Source organism: Sorex araneus, chromosome 6 (assembly GCF_027595985.1).
Source record: "Sorex araneus isolate mSorAra2 chromosome 6, mSorAra2.pri, whole genome shotgun sequence".
NCBI lineage: Eukaryota > Metazoa > Chordata > Mammalia > Eulipotyphla > Soricidae > Sorex > Sorex araneus.
The window spans coordinates 99,001,532-99,019,563 of NC_073307.1; the positions used below are offsets into that span (position 1 = coordinate 99,001,532).

Below are 18,032 nucleotides of genomic sequence, written 5' to 3' on the forward strand. Positions count from 1 at the left end.
GACCGGGGAAAGTTTGGGAAGTGGCGGCCGCGGCTCGGCGGCGGCGGGGGACGCGCGGGACGGGCAGCCGCTGAATTATTCATGGCGAGGCCGCCGGCCATTAGCATGCACCGGGCGCGCCGCGCGTCTGTGCCAAGCGCCGCCGCCGCCGCCGGCGCCCGGGCCGCGCCAGACCCGCCCGCCCGCGCCCGCGCCCCGCGCCCCGCGCCCCGCGCCCGGCCGGCGCGCACGTGAACTTGGAGAAAGTGGCGGGGCGCGCGGGTCCCCGGCTCCGCGCAGGGCGTGGGCAGCCCCGGCCCAGCGCGCCGTCGCCTGCGCCCCCGACGGAGGGTCCCCGGCGGACGCGGCGGGGGCGCGCCGTCCAGGGCCGGCCGCGGGGAGAGCGGCGGCACGGGGCGCGGGCCGGGACGGAGAGAGACGCGGCCGCCGTGCGCTCAGCCCGCGCGCCCCGGAGCCCGCCCGCTGCGAAGACCTCGCGGGATGGCACCGCGCTGCCCGGAGACCCGGCGGGATGGCACCGCGCTGCCCGGAGACCCCGCGGAATGGCACCGCGCTGCCCGGAGACCCCGCGGGATGGCACCGCGCAGCCTGGAGACCCCGCGGGATGGCACCGAGCTGCCCGGCCCCCCGGCACGCGCCGAGAGGGGACCCGCGGGCCTCCTGGCACCAAGAGCCACGCCGAGGGCCTGCGCCGCCGTGGGCACGACCGCGCCGCGCTGGCAGCATCTGGACCCGACCTGCGACGCCCCCCGGGGCCAGCACCGGCTTGGAGGCAATTCCGGAGGACCTCGGGTAGGTGCATTTCTCACTTCCGCTACTTAGTGGGTATTTCAGTATTCACGGGGGATCTCTAGGAAGGGGCTTCTGGAGAGCCGAGTGCCCGCCTGGCACGCACGCACCCCGGGGCAGCGCCGAGGAAGCTGCTTCTCAACCCGGATCCGTGCCCGCGGGCAGGAACTCCGCCGCCGGCCTTGGCATCCTGGAACTTGGAATTCGCCAAGCCCGGCCGCTGTGCCTCTTCCCGGGCGAGGGGGGCCGTTTGCCCGGGAAATTTTGTTGAACACACACACACACACAGCACAAAAATAGCGTGAGGGACCACCGCCAACAGAATGGGACGGGAGAAACCTGCCTTTGGCTTATGTGTTCCCGGAGAGGTTACTTGGAAATGACAATTTTTTTTTTATTTTCTTAGAAAAAAAAATTCCCATTCCCAGTTTAAACCAGCGCTATGTCTTCTTTCATTCTGCCCGTCAGGAATTTATAAAGGGCTGCTTTTCGGCCGGGTTGCGGGGGGTCCCTCGGCCAGACCTGGGTGGTGGCTGGCCAGGGCCGTAGCAAGAGCCCTGTGTGGAAGTAGTTTATGGTGGCATAAACCGAAAAACACTCATAACTTTTCATCATAAATCACCCTTTATGGGCCGCTCACACCCGGGGCCGAAGGAATGGCCCCCCGCGTGGTGACGGGGCTTTCAGATAAGCAAAATGAATATAATCCAAGTTGGGCCGCAGAAACTCCGGCTGCCGGCACCGTCTCTGTTAGATTTTATTTATTTGTTGTTGGATGCAGCACTGTGTGTGTGTGTGTGTGTGTGTGTGTGTGTGTGTGGAGGGTGTTGAAATGCCTGTTTGTCTGGGATGGACGAAGGAAGCCTGTTAAAAATGAACCCTCCCGTGCCGTGGGGGGCCTCTTTTTTATATGAGCGATAAAGGACTGATTTACCCTACACCCCCCACACACACTGGCTGGGTTTGGATCACCTCGCTGGGTGCTTTAACCACAAAATAACGGGGGGGGGGGAATCTCCCTGCTCCCCACCCCCACGAGTTGTGAACTGGTACCGGGGACTGTTCTGGGAATCTGGAGAGGCCTCGGCCAGCGGCCTCGGTGCTCGGAGCCGGCCCGGCAGCCGTGGCCATGGCCCTGTGGCTGAAAGTTTGCTTCGGGAGCGGGCTTGCAGCTCCTCGGCCCTCCGGTCACAGCGTCGCGCCCCCCTTTGCGTTTCTTATTTAAGACCTTACCAGGGGCAGTTAGCAGACATTGGGGGGGTGGCGGGGAGCAGAGGGGAGAGATCTCGGAAACGGGGGTGCAGCTGCTGGTGGCGTCCCCCAGCCGGGCGAGTCGGCGATGAGCTGGGCGGTGGAAGCGGAAGGCAGGCGGCTGCTCTTGGGCTGCGGGAGACCCCAGACCCGTCCTCGAAGCGCGGGTGTGGCGTGGCACCCCCAGGATTCAGGCAGACCCCAAGCGAGAGGGGCTGGGGGGGGCGGGAAGCAGAGAAGAAAAGGCTCGAGCACGTACGGAGACCCCCGGCCTCCGGCAGAGCTCCAAGCTCGAAGGTTCCCAGGATGCGGGTTTGAGACGCCCGGGTCGCCGCAGGGGTGGGGGTGGGGGGCGCCTGCTGACTCAGCGCCCCGGCTGCCTTTGCCCTTTTTTTTTTGCTTCGTGCCAGCGAAGACTGACCTCGCACCCCGGCCTCCTGCCTGGAGGGGAGGGGCCATCCAGGCAAAATTTATTTGTAAGGAAAACACAAAAGAAGGAGTTTTGAAAACGAAACCAACACTGGTCTATTTTCTTCTTCCTTCTTTTTTTTTTTTAAATTTCACTTTTTTGGTTTCCTAGAAGGAATGTACCAAGGAGGGGGAGAGGGTCTGGGGGTCCTGAGTCAGGGGCAGGCGTGAGGCCCCTCCTGGGCGCCCCCGCGGGTCGGCCAGCCCTTGGCTTCGCTCCGTGGGGGGACAGTGGGGACCACCCTCCTGCTGGTGTCTGCCTGCCCGGCCTCGCTCTCCCGCCTCCGGAGGACACTGGTGCCTGGAGGGCTCATCCACCGCCTGGGCACCCGCCCGGCCTGGCAGCTCCGTCCTGGGCAGGGACACCCGCCCGGTGCCCCCTGAGCTGTGCCCAGGAGACCTGAAAGGCCCCATGCCGGCTAGCTGGGGGAAGGTGCCGGCCAGGTGGGCCCCCGCCACAGACCCCAGCCCGGCCCCCTCCTCTCCCGGCCTGTCCCTGCACCGAGCAAGCAGCAAAGGGGTCGGGGCCTGTTCGGATCTCTCGAAGGGTGGGGTCGGGGCTGTCCATGATTGGGGGTGTCTGGGACTGGCTGTGGGTGGGGGTCGGGGCTGTCCGTGGCCATGGGTGGGGGTTGGGGACTGTCTCTGGCCATGCGTGGGGGTCCGTGGCCGTGTCCCCACACGCAGGCCACACTGTGCCCATCTCTCCCACCCTGCGAGCTCCTCTCAGAACCACGTTTGGTTTTTCGTCTCAAGGAAAGAGCCGGGTGGCATCTGGCCCCCAGGTGGCTGTGACTGTGAACCCGCAGCAGGTCTGGAGGCTGCCAGAGGTGCTCCTCGTCCAAAACAAAAATTGGCCAAGGGGCCCGTCACCTCCCTCCTCTGGGAGAGACGCAGAGGACTGTCCGGGCGGACGCGACCCCTGCACCCGCTGCAACGTTCCTTGGGGAGAAGGACCCCCGGCGCCTGTGGTGGTGACGTGTTCGTGCCCGGGGGCAGCCGTTGGCGCCCAGCAGACGCGGGTCTCGGGGCTGGCCGGGTGTGGGCAGGGACCACAGCGGGGCTGAAGGGCCCCCGCCCGGCCTCCATCCAGCCTGGCTCCCTCGGAGGAGAGAATTCGCTCTGGGCCTGTTTCCTTCTCTCCGAGAGCCTCGGCCTGCCCAGGCCCCTGAGAGTCTCGGCTTGGTTGGGGCAGTGACGGAGAGGACCCCGGCCCGCCCCTCGGCCTTTGTTTGCTGGGGTGGGGTGGGGTGAGGGAAGCGGGCGTGCGGAGAGCGACCCTGTGGTGCGAGTGCCGAGGACGGGGGGGGGGGGGGGGGGGGCGCGCAGGAGCAGTGCCAGATTCAAGAATTTTTTTTCCCTTTTTTCTTTCGATTTTGATGCTTTTATTTTTGGATCCTTCCTGCCGGGGCTTGGGAGACCATATAGGGTGCCAGGCAGGGCCAGTGGCCTCCCGCTGTACTACCTCTCTGGCCACGGGTTCGAGGTTCCCCGAGGGCTTGTAGTTTCTCTCCAGGCCACCACCTTGCATCCCCCACTTCTCCCAGCACCCCTCGTCCCCTTCCTGGGGTGCTGGGCGGGAGACCCCCGCCCCGGCCGTCCAGGGGGGCAGTTCCCGGCGAGGACAGGGAAGGGGAGGGGCCCTTTTCTCCATGTGCCCCAGAGATTTGTCGGCCAATGAAAATGTTCGGCTGCCAAAACGAGTTTTTGTTCGGCAGAGCCCAGCCTGCCCGCGTGAGAGCGTTTCCCTCTGATCCCGGGGCCCGTCTGCCGAGGCCTGTCCCCCGCCTGCCCTGACCTGCCCCCGCCCTGCCCGGGGCCTCAAGGACAGTTCTCCCGGGGGACGCAACGGCGCCTCGTCCTCAGGGTCCGGGACCCTCTCCGCACGCCCATGTGCCCGTGAGCGGGGCGGAAGCCGGACCAGCCGCGGGTCGAGAGAGGCCGCCGGGTCCGTCGGGCGCCAGGTGGGCGGGCGCTCTGGCTCAGAAATGCGGAGCCGGGGAGTGTTTAAAGGAAGCTCTAGAATGTTCCGTCTTGGTGCCCTGGGGATGGGGGCGCTGAGGCCCGGACCCCCTGCTTGGCCGGAGCTTCCTGAGGCCCCTTCCTGCCAGGATCCCGCGTGGCACAGCCCGTGTTTACCTGCTGAGCCGGGTCTGCCTCTAGGGTGTGTGTGTGTGCGCGTGTGTGTGCGCGTGTGTGCATGTGTGTGTGTGTGTGTGTGCGCGCGCGCGCGCACGCCCCCGTGTAATTTACATTCAAATCAGCCTCCCATAATTACATTTTAAAGTGTGCAAGTCCAGGTGCGGGGCTGAGCGCCATGGCAGGGTGTGGGTACGGGGGGGGGGGGGGGGCTGGGCCTGGCCCCCGCCCGCAGGGTGACACAGGCGCTGAGCGGTGGGTCCCCGCGTGTCCCCTGGCTCGCCCCCACCCCCAGGAGCAGGCCCGAGGTGGAGGCCGTGGTGGGAAGGCCCTTCCGGAGCCCGGTCTCCCGCTGGCTGTCCGAGGGGCCGGGCTGCTGCCTCCTGACCGTGCCCGCGCCCGCTGAGGGGTGCCGGGTATCCGCGTGGGTGCCCACCGCCTCCGGTTCTGCTGTTCTCTCCAGTCCCCAAGAGACCACGGGGTCTCCAGCGCCTTTCCTTGGAGACGCCCCCATCCCCCCCCCGGCTCCCCGGGGCCAGGCCGCTGGCACATGTGCCCGACTCCCTTTGGAATATCATTCCCGGCGTCCCTGGCCGGGCGCGTGCCGCGGAGTCCTACCTGCTTTGTCTCTGGCATCAGCTGGCGAGAGCTGTCACATGGCCGCGCACGTGAGGGCTCGGGCCTGCCTGGCGTCTCCCTCCCCGCCGCCGCCCTGGTCCCGGTGGGCTGGTGGCTCGGGCGCCCCCCTGCCCAGCTGGCCGCCCCCTCGCTCGTTTGGACAGTGGGCAGAAGCCTAGGCGGGCAGCGCCCCCGTGCACAGGGCCTGCGTGGCGGGCAGCTGCTGGCCGCCTGGAGGACACAGCCCTGTGTGGCAGCTCCAGCCTGGGGGGGGGGGCCCAGCTCCCACCTCTGACCCCGAGAGCCCCCCTGCCCCGAAGCAGCACCGGGAGGACCCTCGGAAACACAAACCCAAACTTCCATCCCGCTGACTCAAGGTTGGGGGGGCAGCTCCCCTGCTCGAGGGTGCGAGGGTGGGTGGGCTGGAAGCGGGTGTGGACAGAGACGTGTCCTGCCATGTCCTGCCCCTGCTCCCGAGGCCTGGCCTCCCCATCCTTATGTGGGCGGGAGGAGTCGGGCAGGTGGACGCCAAGACACTGGCCACAGGGCCTTTCTCCAGGTCCCTGGAGACATCGTGGGGGTCCCTGGGGTCCGAGCCAGGCCCGGTGTGGCCTGTGTGTGTTCTCAGGGCTGGCCCCGGGTGTCTGGGCTCGAGGGGCCGCAGGGCCCGGCCGCGCCCCCCAGCGTGACCCCCAGGCAGGGGCGGGAGGGGGCCGCCCCTTTCTGCCCAGTCGGCCAGCCCCCGCTCCTGCGAGGCAGGTCTGGGGGTCCAGCCTCCACCCTGGCCACGCCTGCCCGTCTCCCAGACCCCAGGAGCACCCTCCAGGAGTCCCGCCAGGCGGGGCCAGGGCCGCGCAGAGACAAAAGTGCCATTTTCCTCCGCAGGCCCCGCCCCCGCCCCGCCTGGTCCCGGCACCTCGGCCTCGGGGTTCGAGTGGCCCCCGCGGGACCGGGGCATGACCCGGCGTTTGTGGACAGACTCTGGGGTAAGTCGCCTCCGTTCCTTCTGCTCCTGCACCGCAGTCCAGCTGTGGGCCCTGCGCGCTGCCCGCCGACACCCGTCCAGTGCCGCGTTCCCGCAGTTCAGAGCCCTCCGTGTCTGCAGCCACACACGCGTGTCATCCCCGCGGAGGGCGGGCAGGGGAGGGTCCCAGGCCCGTCCGCACCCCTGAAAGCGCCGGGCACGTGTCCGGGGGCGCGAGGCCTCGGCGGTGCCCTCCGCCCTGCCCGCGGCCCCTGGACATGGCTGCTGCAGGCTAGGAGGGGCCCGGGATGACCCTCCGGAGCCTCCCACCGGCCCCCGGCCCCGGGGAGGGGAAGCTGGGCCGCGGGCAGCTGGCACGGGGAGGGGCCGCCCCCAAACAGAGACGCTTTCATTTCTGTCCGCGGCCGAGCCCGCCCTGTCCAGCTCCGTCGCCCTCTCGCGCCGCTCCTGGGCCGCGGACAGTGGCCTGGCCTCTCGGGCGCTCGGGCTCTCGGGCTCTCGGGCCTCTCCGGCTCTCGGGCGCTCGGGCTCTCGGGCTCTCGGGCCTCTCCGGCGCTCGGGCGCTCGGGCGCTCGGGCGCTCGGGCGCTCGGGCGCTCGGGCCTCTCGGGCGCTCGGGCGCTCGGGCCTCTCGGGCGCTCGGGCGCTCGGGCTCTCGGGCGCTCGGGCGCTCGGGCGCTGGGGCTCTCGGGCTCTCGGGCGCTCGGGCGCTGGGGCTCTCGGGCGCTCGGGCGCTCGGGCCTCTCGGGCTCTCCGGCTTTCGGGTCTCTCCGGCTCTCGGGCTCTCGGGCGCTCGGGCCTCTCCGGCTCTCGGGCTCTCGGGCGCTCGGGCCTCTCCGGCTCTCGGGCTCTCGGGCGCTCGGGCCTCTCCGGCTCTCGGGCTCTCGGGCGCTCAGGCCTCTCCGGCTCTCGGACCTCTCCGGCTCTCCGGCTCTCGGGCGCTCGGGCTCTCCGGCTCTCGGGCGCTCAGGCTCTCGGGCTCTCGGGCCTCTCCGGCTCTCCGGCTCTCGGGCGCTCGGGCCTCTCCGGCTCTCGGGCTCTCGGGCGCTCAGGCTCTCGGGCTCTCGGGCCTCTCCGGCTCTCGGGCCTCTCCGGCTCTCGGGCCTCTCCGGCGCTCGGGCGCTCGGGCCTCGGGCGCTGAAAGGGGGCCTTGGTGCAGCTCGGCCACCGGCTCCCCGAACCCTGGCAGCCTGACAAAAGCGCCTGGCCGCCAGCGCGGGGAGGGGGTGGCGGGCCGGGGCCGTGATTTATGGCGAAGGGAATCGGGCCCGGAAAGTTCTGAATTGTGGCAGGGATAGGGCGGGGGGCGGCGGGGGCGCAGCTTTGTTGCCTGACTCGGCCCCGGGAGCCGGCGTGGCAGACGGACGCCACCGGGCAGCGCTGAGTCCGGCTCCCAGGCTGCAGACACCGGCAGCTTTTGTTCGCCGGCGAGACGCGGCCGGGGCTGGGGGGTGGGTGGTGGTGGCGGTGGCGGTGGTGGTGGTGGTGGTGGTGGTGGTGGTGGTGGTGTGTGTGTGTGTGTGTGAGACCAACCGGGGCTGGTGTGTGTGTGTGTGTGTGTGTGACCGACCGGGGCTGGTGTGTGTGTGTGTGTGTGTGTGTGACCGGGGCTGGTGTGTGTGTGTGTGTGTGATGGGAGGTTCAGAGACACCCACCCGGCCGCAGCTCCACGTCGAACCTCCTAGAGGTCAGGAGGCACCTGGGGACAAGTGGAAGTGATTTTTATATATATATATATATATACACACACACACACACACACATATATATATAAAGTAACGATATGAAAGCAAATAGAATCGGGAGATCAGAGAGATGGACCCCGTCAGGAGAGGCTAATAATTTGGGGCGGGGGGGGGGAATGAATTTCTACTTGTAATAGTTGCCTATTCCTCATCTTTTTCTTTTTCTCCAAGAAGGGAGGAATAATGAAAGGAGGGAAGCCGGCCCTGGGATAAGTCAGCAGATTTCCTGAGCGTGTGTCCGTTTTCCTTGTAGGGAAAGTGGAGACAAAATACCGATTTCCATAAATGAACTTTTTTTTTTTAATTCCAAATTAGCATTTTCCCCCAGGTGTGTCTGCTGACTGTAGCGCCCGCCCTCACCTCCCTCCCTCTGTCGCTGTGCCCAACAACGACCCTCCCTGCTCCTCTATTCTCTGTTTCCTGACGTGGACACTCGCGCTCTGCCAGCCCACATCAGCCCCGTTCCACGGCTTCATCTTAAAAGGAAGCACAGCAGGTCCCACCCGTGGCACCCTGCTTTCCGCTGTGTGTGTCTATTTTTTTTTTAGAGAGAGTTCTCTGCAGAGCAGTTTCACGCTCTGCAGTCGATGCTCACTCTAAATTCCAGCGGGCTGAAATTCCCCATGCTAGCCACACAGGTGGGCAGGCGTCGGGTGGAGGAGCCTTCGGTGTGTTTCCGTGGTGGAATCAACAGTTTCGAAAAACGGAGGTCAGAGTAAGTAAGTCGTGTGTGCGACCAGAACTGCAGTGAACCGTTCTCACCCCTGAAATTTCAGGGTGAGGACCGACCTCACCTGGGCGCCACTATTTTTATTCATTTATTTGTTTGGTCTTTTGGGTCACACCCGGCGATGCTCAGGGCTTGCTCCTGGCTCTGCACTCAGGAATTTCTCCTGGAGGGGCTCAGGGGACCATGTGGGATGCCTAGTTTCGAACCCCGGTTGGCTGTGTGCAAGGCAAGCGCCTGATCCACTGTACTCTGGTTCCGGCCCCAAATCCTCGTTCCATTTTAATTTTAAATGTTGTTCGGTTTCCTTCTCTCCTTTGAAGACCCCAAATGCCTCAGGTTTAAGGACTTACAATGTTGTCACAAATGATCAATTTTATCTTCTGCAACAGAAACAGAATCTCACCCGAGTTAATTCAAAACTGGGGACTATGAAACACGGGCTTCTTGTGAGATCCTTAATCTCTGGAGGCCAGCCGTGTGTATGTCTAGCTGTTAAAAATAATAATAATAATAGATGTATATTAAATTAGTTTGAGTTGTTTAGGAAAAAAATCAGATAATTTTTTTTTCCTGGTCTGAGGGTACATTTAAATTTAAAAGTTAAAAAAAAAATTCAACAGGTAAATTACAAAGAGTAGCTATCACCTTAATCATGAAGTTATCTCTTCACGATAACCAAGTTTTATGAGCCCGTGGGGCGGGGGGGGTTAGAAACCACAGTCACACTCAGCGTTGGGGGCTTCCCTGGGCGCGTCTCTGGGCTGGTCTCGGCCACTCTAAGCTCCGGCCCCGCTGTGCTCGGACCCCAGGTCACCAGCCCAGCCCGGAGTCTGTGACCTGGAGCACAGGGGCTCCGGCGGGAGGGTGGGGGCGGGTCCTGCCAGCGGGCGGCTGAGTGCCCGCCCTGCGCCCGCTGCAGAGCTGGGCGCTGGCCTGTCTCTGGGATGGAAGTGGGTGTCACTATGTGCAGAGGGCCGGCACCCGGCCTCCTCCGGGTCATTTGCCGTTTCCGGTCGTGGGGCCCCTGAGGCAGCCCTGGGCTGAGCGCCCCATGGCCCGGGGGCACTGCCCTGGCACACGCCCTCCCGCAGCTCGGGCACCCTGCACACGTGGGGGCGTGGGGCCCGTGCTCCCCCACCCAAGGGAGGCCTGGCCGGCCGAGAGCGGGCTCGTGGGCGGGGCCCTGGGTGCAGGGAGTGGCCCCGGGCAGTCCCCTGCAGAGGGGGTGCCAAGGGCCCCAGCCGCCAGCCCCTGGGTGGCGGGGCTGGCCTGTGGATGTCGGGGCGGGCGGGTGCCCCCGGGCAGCGGTGCCCGGATGCTCGGCCTCCCGTGTCCCCTTTCCGGCGTCCGGAAGTGATCTGGTGCCCAGTTCCCGGGCAGAGGCTCTGCCACGTTCCCAGGAGGCCCTGGCGCCCCCTGGCCCTGGGGTGGTCACCCCTTGGGTGCTGGCGCCCAGCGGGAGGCCATTTGGGGACGGGACGGGGGAAGGGAGCCTCCGGGCGGGAGAGGAAGTGTCGCGGCTGGACGGAGGGCGGGCGGGACTGGGAGTGGTCGGAAGGCCCCGGGGCACGACTCCAGAAGTGTCCAGCAGGGCGGTCTGCACGTGTGCACGTGCGTGTGCATGTGTGAGGGCACACATGTGCCTGCATGTCTGCACGTGTGTGGGTGGGGATCCCGGAATGGCAGGGCCTGGGGCTCTGGGCGGGCGGGGGGGGGGCCACAGGCTGCTCAGCCTGTGGACAGAGGCTAGGGACTTGGTCCCTGGAAGGGCTGGCCGGCTGCGACCGCCACACGGGGAGGCCACCCAGGGGAGAGCTCTCGCCCGCCCGCCAGGCCTCAGTTTCCCCGGCTGTGAAGGGATTCTGCCCCCGCCCCCAGCCAGGCATGTGACCCCTGGGGCTGAGCTCAGCAGCCTTGGCGGGGTGGCCTGCGGGGTGCCCGTCCCTCCCGGGCCTGCCCACCCGAGGGAGGGGCCCGGGAGCCTCTGGCCCCGTCTCCCGGGAGCCGGCCCTGCCTGGATTCCTGTGGTGGGCGGAGGACGGGGCAGGCGAGGCCACCGACGTTCCCACAGCCTCCTGCCTGGGCGGGCGGGCGGGTGGGTCCCAGGCACCCCCTGCCCTGCTCAGCCGGGGCTCTCGGCGGGCTCTCCCAGACCCCCGGCCTGGCGCTGCCGTACCAGGGTGACCCTGGGCGGCCGGCAAGGACTCCGGGCAGGCACGGGTGGCTGGAAGGCCCAGACCCCAGCCACCCCGGGAAGGGGTGTGGGGGGATGGGAGAACCAGCTGGGTGAGCGTTCCCCAGGACAGCCGGCGGCCAGCGAGTGCACGTCCTGGCGGAGACCCCCTCCCCGTGCGCGTGGACCCTGCCCATGGCCGTTGAATTTCCACGTGGCTCAGAGCCAGCACGACCCGGGGGCATGTGTCTCAGCTGGGCAGGCAGCTGCTGGCCGCACCCTGTGGGGGAAACTGAGGCCCAGCCGGGCGGGGTAGGGCAGGCCCCGGCAGCCCCACCTGCACTTGGCGAGCCCTCGGCCCCGGCCACCGACTCGGGTGATCTCACGCCCTGGACACGCCTCCAGGCCGCTCCAGTCAGATGTGCCCTTTGGCCTGGAGGCCGCCCCAGGGGGACGCAGGGACACCCCCAGCCCCGCGCAGGGCCCAGGCCTGCGTGTCCCGGCGAGCTGGGCTCTGCAGTGGCCAGGGCTGGGACGCCTGGACACAGCCAGGGTCACCCCCTGTTCTGTCTGGCCTCCCAGAGATCCCCCAGAGCCAAGGTCAAATGTGCCCTCGTTCGAGAGATGCCACGGGACCCCCCACCCCAGGGGGACATCGAGGTGCCCCCGGCCAGACCCCGCCCAGGCCCTCAGCCCCAAGGGTCTGCCCCTCGGCTGTGGTGGGGCCGGCACCCACAGGCCCTCGTGGGGGTCTAGCGGGGACCGGGGTCCTGCTCCCTGTTTCCCCGCAGCCGCTGTTCCCTGGCAGTGCCCCAGGAGTAGGGGCCGCTGGGGACCCCGAGGGGCGGCCAGCCCATCCCCAGGCGTCCGCTGCCCCCTGTCCGACCAGCCTGTCCCCCTGGCCCGCAGGCTCTGCCTCTGGCTCCCTCCCATGGGCACGTGGGCCAGGCCCCGGGCAGCTGCTCCCGTGGGAACCGTCCCTTTGTGCCAGGGTGGTGCCCGCAGCCTGTCCCGATCCGTCTCGCCAGGACCCACGGCCTCTGGGACAGTCTCGGTCTCTCCGAGCCTCAGTTTACCCCCTGGAACCTGAGCGGGTGGCACGCCCATTCCTCCAGTCCCCTGGCAAGCCCAGAAAGGGGCACGGCGAGGGGGCGGCCGGGCTGTGCCCGGGGACGCTCAGGCCTGGCCCGTTCGGGTGGTGGCCGGCAGGGGCCGGACCCCCCCGCCCCCACCCAGCACCCGGATGGAGTCCTTGGGGGTCTTGCCTGAGGGCAGTGCGGTCAGCGGCCCACCGCAGGCCCGGGGCCCTGGGGCTCGTGGGGGCGGCCAGGGGGCGGGGCCGGAGAAAGGAGCTGGAGACTCAGAACTCCGGGTGCAGGAAGTCGGGGCGTGGCCGAGCCCTGGGGCTTGTGGGAGCTGCCGCCAGGCGCCCGGCCACCCCCTCCTGCCTGCCCCCCCCCCCCAGGCTCCTGGTGCCCCGCAGAGCCCGAGAGGTGCCAGCCCGGGGCCTGAGTGGGCCTGACCCCGAGAGCCTGCGGCTCCGGCTGGAATGTTCCGGAGCTACCCCAGTGCACCCTCCCAGCCGGGCCCGGGTCTGCAGGAGGCGGGTGGCCCCCACCGTGCTGGGCGACCCCGCGAGGACGGGGCCGTGTGGGGAGCATTTCCCAGGGCTCCGGGCAGCTGACGCCAGAGCGATGGCCACTGCCAGCTGCCCGCCCTCTGCCCCCGGGCCGGCCTCCGCCACGCAGGGCCCTCGGGGGGCCCGGGAGGACGGCTGGGGGGGGTCCTCCCGCCCTGAGTGCCCAGCCCGGTTCTCTGCCTGGGTCGGGGGGTGTCTCCCTGGCTGGGGGCTCGGGCTGTGCCCCTGAAGGTGCAGACGCAGGGTGTACAGGGCCCTACAGAGCGTCCACTAAGGGTCCCGTCTGCGGCCACCCCACCCCCTGTACCCCGGGGGGGCCCAGCTGCCGGCCTGCAGGGCCCTCCCCACCCCGCAGTCGGACTCCCTGGGGCCCGTCGGGCCACTGCCCTTCCCGGCGTCCGGCCTTTCTCTGCTGGGTGCCGGTGCTTGGGGTCGTCCTGGAGGGCCTCGGGGTGGGGGGGGTGGGGGGGCTGCGGGCTTGGAAGCGGCTCCTGCCCCATCTCTCCCGGCTGAGCGCCACGGTTCTTTATTATTATTATTATTATTTTGGGGTCACACCCGGCGATGCTCAGGGGTTACTCCTGACTCTGCACTCAGGAATCAGTCCTGGCGGTGCTCGGGGGATCGGGGGACCCTATGGGATTCCGGGGATCGAACCCGGGTCAGTCGCGTGCCAGGCAAACGCCCTCCCCGCTGGGCTATGGTTCCGGTCCCCGGCTCGGCGGTTCTTGGCGGGAGTGTCCGTGCGTCTGTGAGGGAACGAGCCTGTCAGCCTTGTCTCTGTTCAGCCCTCGGCCCTGCAGGGGGCTGGGCGGCCAGAGCCCCCCCTCCTGGCCTGGACGGCCCACCAGGCCCCCCCGGCCCCCCGCCACTGCTCCACGGCCCACCCTTGCCGGCTCCAGGAAGCCCTCCTGACTTTCCGCCAGCCCACCGCTGGCAGCTGGAGCTGGAGCCGGTTCAAAGCGAGTCTGTGCGGGAGACAGGGGGAGGGGGGGGAGCTGGCAGCCCCCGCGGGCTCCTGGGAGAATGTTCTAGAAAGGAAGGAACCCCCGGGAGAAGCAGGAGGTGGAGTCTTCCCTTCCCACCAGGCCGCTCCCTTTGAGAAGGAGCCCGAGGCGGCCCCCACTGCGGCGGGCGGGGGGGCAGGGGAGGCCGTGGGGGGCTCCGGGGGCCAAACTCCTCCCCCCGCCCCGTGGACAGGGACGCCCACCAGCACGGGGCGGGCCTCAAGGGTGCGAGAGGGGACCCCCCCGCCCAGCACAGTTGGGCCTTTGCCCCGTGGACCCCCCAACCTCCTGCCGCACTTGCAGCTCAGGGAGGGGCCGGGGGCTGGGGGCGCCCCGGGATCTGCAGTCTCTGGCGGCCTCCGTGGGGCGGCCACTGCCCTGTGCCCCCCGCCTGGCCCGGTCCCGCGAGGCCCGGAACGTGGCCTCCCTGCGCCCCTCCGGGAGGCCGCCAGCTGCCCCTGGTGCTGTCCTCACTCAGCCCCCGGCCATGCTTGCAGAGCTGCCGCCCCTCCCCGGCCGGGGGCCCCAGGGTGTGGGGAGGGTCCTTGGTGTCGCCCTTTCCTCAGTGGGGAATCGGCCCCGGCAGAAGCTTCCGTGGCTGGAGCAGCCGGACCCCCGAGACCAGGGCTGGGGTCACCTACAGACATCTGGGTCTGGGGGCGGCTGTGGGGGCCGTGGGAGGCAGCGCCCTTCACTGCTGCTTCGCAGACCCTCGGGACAGGCCCCCGGGCATTGTCTGTCTGGAACAGGCCCGGGGGTGACCGGGAGGGCCCGGGCCCAGCAGGAGACGCGCATCCTGGCCGCACTGGCCCTCTGCCCGGCCGTGGGGGGCGAGAAGTGAGGGACGGCCCACTGGGCTCAGCGTGTCCCGTTGGGGCTCCGGGAAGGAGGCCGAGGAGCCTGTGTTCCTGCAATGCCCGGGGGCCTGCAGGGCTGTGAGCCGCCCCAGCTCTGGGGAAGCCCCGACGGCCCTGGGCCAGCGCCAGGCCTGCAGAGAGAGAGGTGGCAGGTCCCGAATCCAGGAGGCCGCCCTGGAGGAGGCGTCCTGAGGCCTGTAGGAGTTGGGCCTTGGGGGGGGGGGGTGTCAGTGTCTCAGGGGGCGGCTGGCCATGTGCAGGTGGGAGCTTGCCGGGCTGCAGCAGGTGTCAGAGCCCCTGGACGAGGCACCCAGCCATGCGGGCCGGGGTGGGGGTGCCTGCGGGGGCCGCGGCGCGGAGGGGCCTCCCCCTGTGCCCGGCCTGAGTCTGTGTCCCCTTCTGTCCTGCAGGGCGTGGACCACCCGGACATTGGCCTCCGGGAGGCGCTTCTGGACCCCACAGCCGCGTCCGACGTGGAGGAGCAGCGAAAGGGGACCGGCCGGAACCCCCAGCCCGAGTCCCGTGGGAGGGCCCCAGGGCGCAGAGCTCAAAGACAGGGAGGGCGGGGGCGGGGGCGGCTCTGCGGGACCCCCACCCCACCGGGCCCAGGGCCGGTCTGCCCGACCCACCTCCCCCACGCTCCAAAGGGCTCTGAGCCTCAGTTTACTCATCCAGGTGAACCCTCAGGCCTGGTGAGCCCCCAGGACAAGAAGGGTGTCAGGGTGCTTGGAGGGGCTCATTCCTTCACAAAACTGCCCCCCACGAGGGAACAGGGGGCGCTTCCGTGCTTGTAGCCACCCCATGATCCCGAGCCCTGCCAGGAGTCAGCCCTGAGCACAGAGCCAGGAGTCAGCCCCGAGCACAGAGCCAGGATCAGCCCTGAGCACAGAGCCAGGAGTGACCCCGAGCATCACCGGTGTGGGTGCTCCCCACCCTGTGGTGCCCCAGGTCCTGCCCAGGCCGGCCGAGGCCCCTTGAGACGAAGGAGCCCTGAGGGCAGATGGGCAGCTCAGGACCCCCCACCCCGCTGCGAGCCCCCTCCCCTTCCCCCAGGGGTCCCAGGGTGCTCCCGGGGAGAGGCCGCTGCTGGCCCCCCGCTGACCAGCCGGCCGGGGACGGCTTCTGGCCTTCTATACCCGCTGTCCCCGTGGCAACGCAGCCCCGGCCCCACATCAGGGGCGGGAGGAAGGTTCCAGAAAGGGGCGGCCGCGCCCCCACCCCCACTCCCACATCCCACCTGAGGGGCGAGTGTGCAGCTCCCCAGCCCGCCGGCCGCTCTCGCCGTCCAGCCCCGTCACTGTCTCGGGCCCGGGGGGAACCGGGGGCTCTGCCACCCTCCCCTGCGCTCCCAGCTGGCCCTGCCCAGCCCTCGTGGCCCCAGGGCTGTGGTTAAAACCCGGCTCCTCTGGGGGTTCCTCACAGCCCAGGACGAGTAGAATGTTCTAGAAATGCCGTTTGAGGAGGGCTGGGGAGGGGGGCGTTCCTTGGACCTACAGTGGATGGTCCCGTCCGCCTGGGGCTGCTCTGGGGAGGGCGAGCCCCCTCTCTCCCTCTGTGCCCGTTCACCTAAGGAGCCCTGGGCTTCTGGTCTGGGGGCAGGGCTGGAGGGCTTCCTGGAGGAGGTGAAACCAGGTCACCCTACCCAGGCCTCCCGGGTCTGGGGCCAGAGATCGCTGACGCCCTGTCGGACCCCGGGGCCTCATGGAGGGACACACGGACCTCGTCGTCCCAAGGCACCGCCCGCTCCGTGCCAGCGCTAGTGCCCATGTCCTTAGGCCGGGCCTGGGGACGGTCTCAGTGATGTCCACCTCAGGCACGAGCTGAGAAGCCCCGCCCGCCTCCCACCCCTCGCCCTGAACGCAGCCTGTGGTCACCCCCCGAAGGGCCAGCTCTGCCTCCTGGTGTCCGTGTCCAAGGGGCAGTGCCGGGCCGAGCCCCCAACCCTGCCCGCAGGGGCGACCCCGACCTTGGGTGGCTGTGCTGTCCCGGCCGGCGTGTGGCCTTGGGTCCGGGAGCGTGTGCTCTGAGGGGCCGGCGGGGGCAGGAGGATCACGGGGCTGGGACTCGGGGCTGCCTGAGGCTGATACTTTCTATCCAGTCGGTTCAGCTGCGACTGTAGCCAGCGGCCGGCCCTGGGGCGGGGGACTCTGGCCGCCTCCTCAGCCTGTCCCGCCCGGCCTCTGGGGCACCTGGGGGCTCAGGGGGGCGGTGGGGGAGGCAGGGGGCCTTGGGGGGACACAGGGATGAGCTGGGAACTGCTCTGGGCGGCGCCCGGGCGGCAGTGGGGGGCCTGGCCATTGGCCGCTGGGTGCTGGTGTGGGCGGGAACAGGGTCCCCCCACTGCTGACCGTCCCTCGGGAGGAGGGGCCTTGGGAGGTGGTGTCCAGCGCCAGGACATGGCCAAGGCCCTGCCACGGGGCGCACGTGGCCTTGGAGGGGCCCCTTCACCGTGGCCCAGGCTGCCCCCACCCTGTCTCCTCCACTCCCCCCCCACCCGCCTCCTGCTAACGGGGACTAAGAAACCCCACCTGTGACCTCTGACCTTGTCATCTTTGCAGGTTCTCTGCCTCTGCCATCAGACTGGACTTCCTGTCATCGCCGGGGATGAGGGAGGGGCCGATGGGCCAGTCAGGGGGACCTTCTCCGGCCCAGGCTGGTTCCCGGGGGGCCCCCTTGGGGGCTGGAGGGGCCCCGCCCAGGCCCTGGGGCCAAGTCTGGCCTGCAGGCACCAGGTGAGGGAAACTGAGTCTCGCTGGGCCGGGCTGGGTCTAGGCAGAGGGGCCGGGGGTCTGCTCTGTCCCCTCTCTGCCCGGCCCCTCCTCCCTGGGGCTGGCCCGGCTGGCCTCTGGGGGTGACGGAGGTCATTACTGACCAGAGGGGCCCCCAGGCAGCCGCCCTGGACGCTGCGGCCCTCCCCCCCACGCGGCCGTCCCCTCGGTCTCCCCTGCAGCCCCGCCCTCCAGGAGGATGACGTCCATCCGTCTGTCCCGCCGCCAGACTCGCGGCCCTTTGGGGTGAGGTAGTAGGTTGTATAGTTTGGGGTCCCGCCCTGCTCTGGGTAACTATACAACCTACTGTCTTTCCTGGAGTGGCTGCAATAGCAGCGCTGGAAGCTTCCGGAACACGGCCGGGGCGGGGGGGGAGCAGCCCAGCAGGGGAACGGGGGACGCGCCGGGCTCGAGTCTGACCACTTGGGCTGCGTGCGCTGTGTGCCCCGGGCCGGTGCCTCGCCCTCTCTGGGCGGGTTTCCTCCACCGTCCACGGGGCGCCCAGGGGAGGGGCGGCTCGGCCTGGGGAGGGGCCTGACCGCCGGGCACCGGGCCTGTGGCAGGTGGCAGCGTCTGCCCCTCCCCCAGCCCCGGGGCCCTGCTGTCCTCTGTGCGGGGGTCCCGCAGGATGAGGTAGTAGGTTGTGTGGTTTGGGCAGTGATGTCGCCCTCGGAAGGTAACTATACAGCCTACTGCCTTCCCCGCGGGGCCCACAACGCCCGGCCCGCCCTGCCGCCAGTCAAAGCTGCTCTCAGACGGACGACCCACAGTGCTTACACAGGGCGGGAAGCACCCACACCGGTGATGCTCGGGGTCACTCCTGGCTCTGTGCTCAGGGCTGACTCCTGGCTCTGTGCTCAGGGC

At 68.8% G+C, this 18,032-nt stretch overlaps 1 protein-coding gene across 4 annotated transcripts in view; it reads left to right on the forward strand.

Annotated features, from left to right (window-relative positions):
- PPARA (peroxisome proliferator activated receptor alpha) overlaps positions 1–18,032 on the forward strand; it is a 76,839-nt gene that overhangs the window by 17,361 nt on the left and 41,446 nt on the right. The window contains exons 1-3 of one of the 4 annotated variants that reach the window (XM_055143082.1): positions 288–792; positions 6,151–6,251; positions 14,811–17,132. The gene's annotated coding sequence lies outside the window, so the exon portion shown is untranslated. Of the gene's footprint in view, positions 1–287; positions 793–6,150; positions 6,252–14,810; positions 17,133–18,032 lie in introns of those variants that run through there. The other 3 variants (XM_055143084.1, XM_055143086.1, XM_055143087.1) reach the window with 3 other exon arrangements.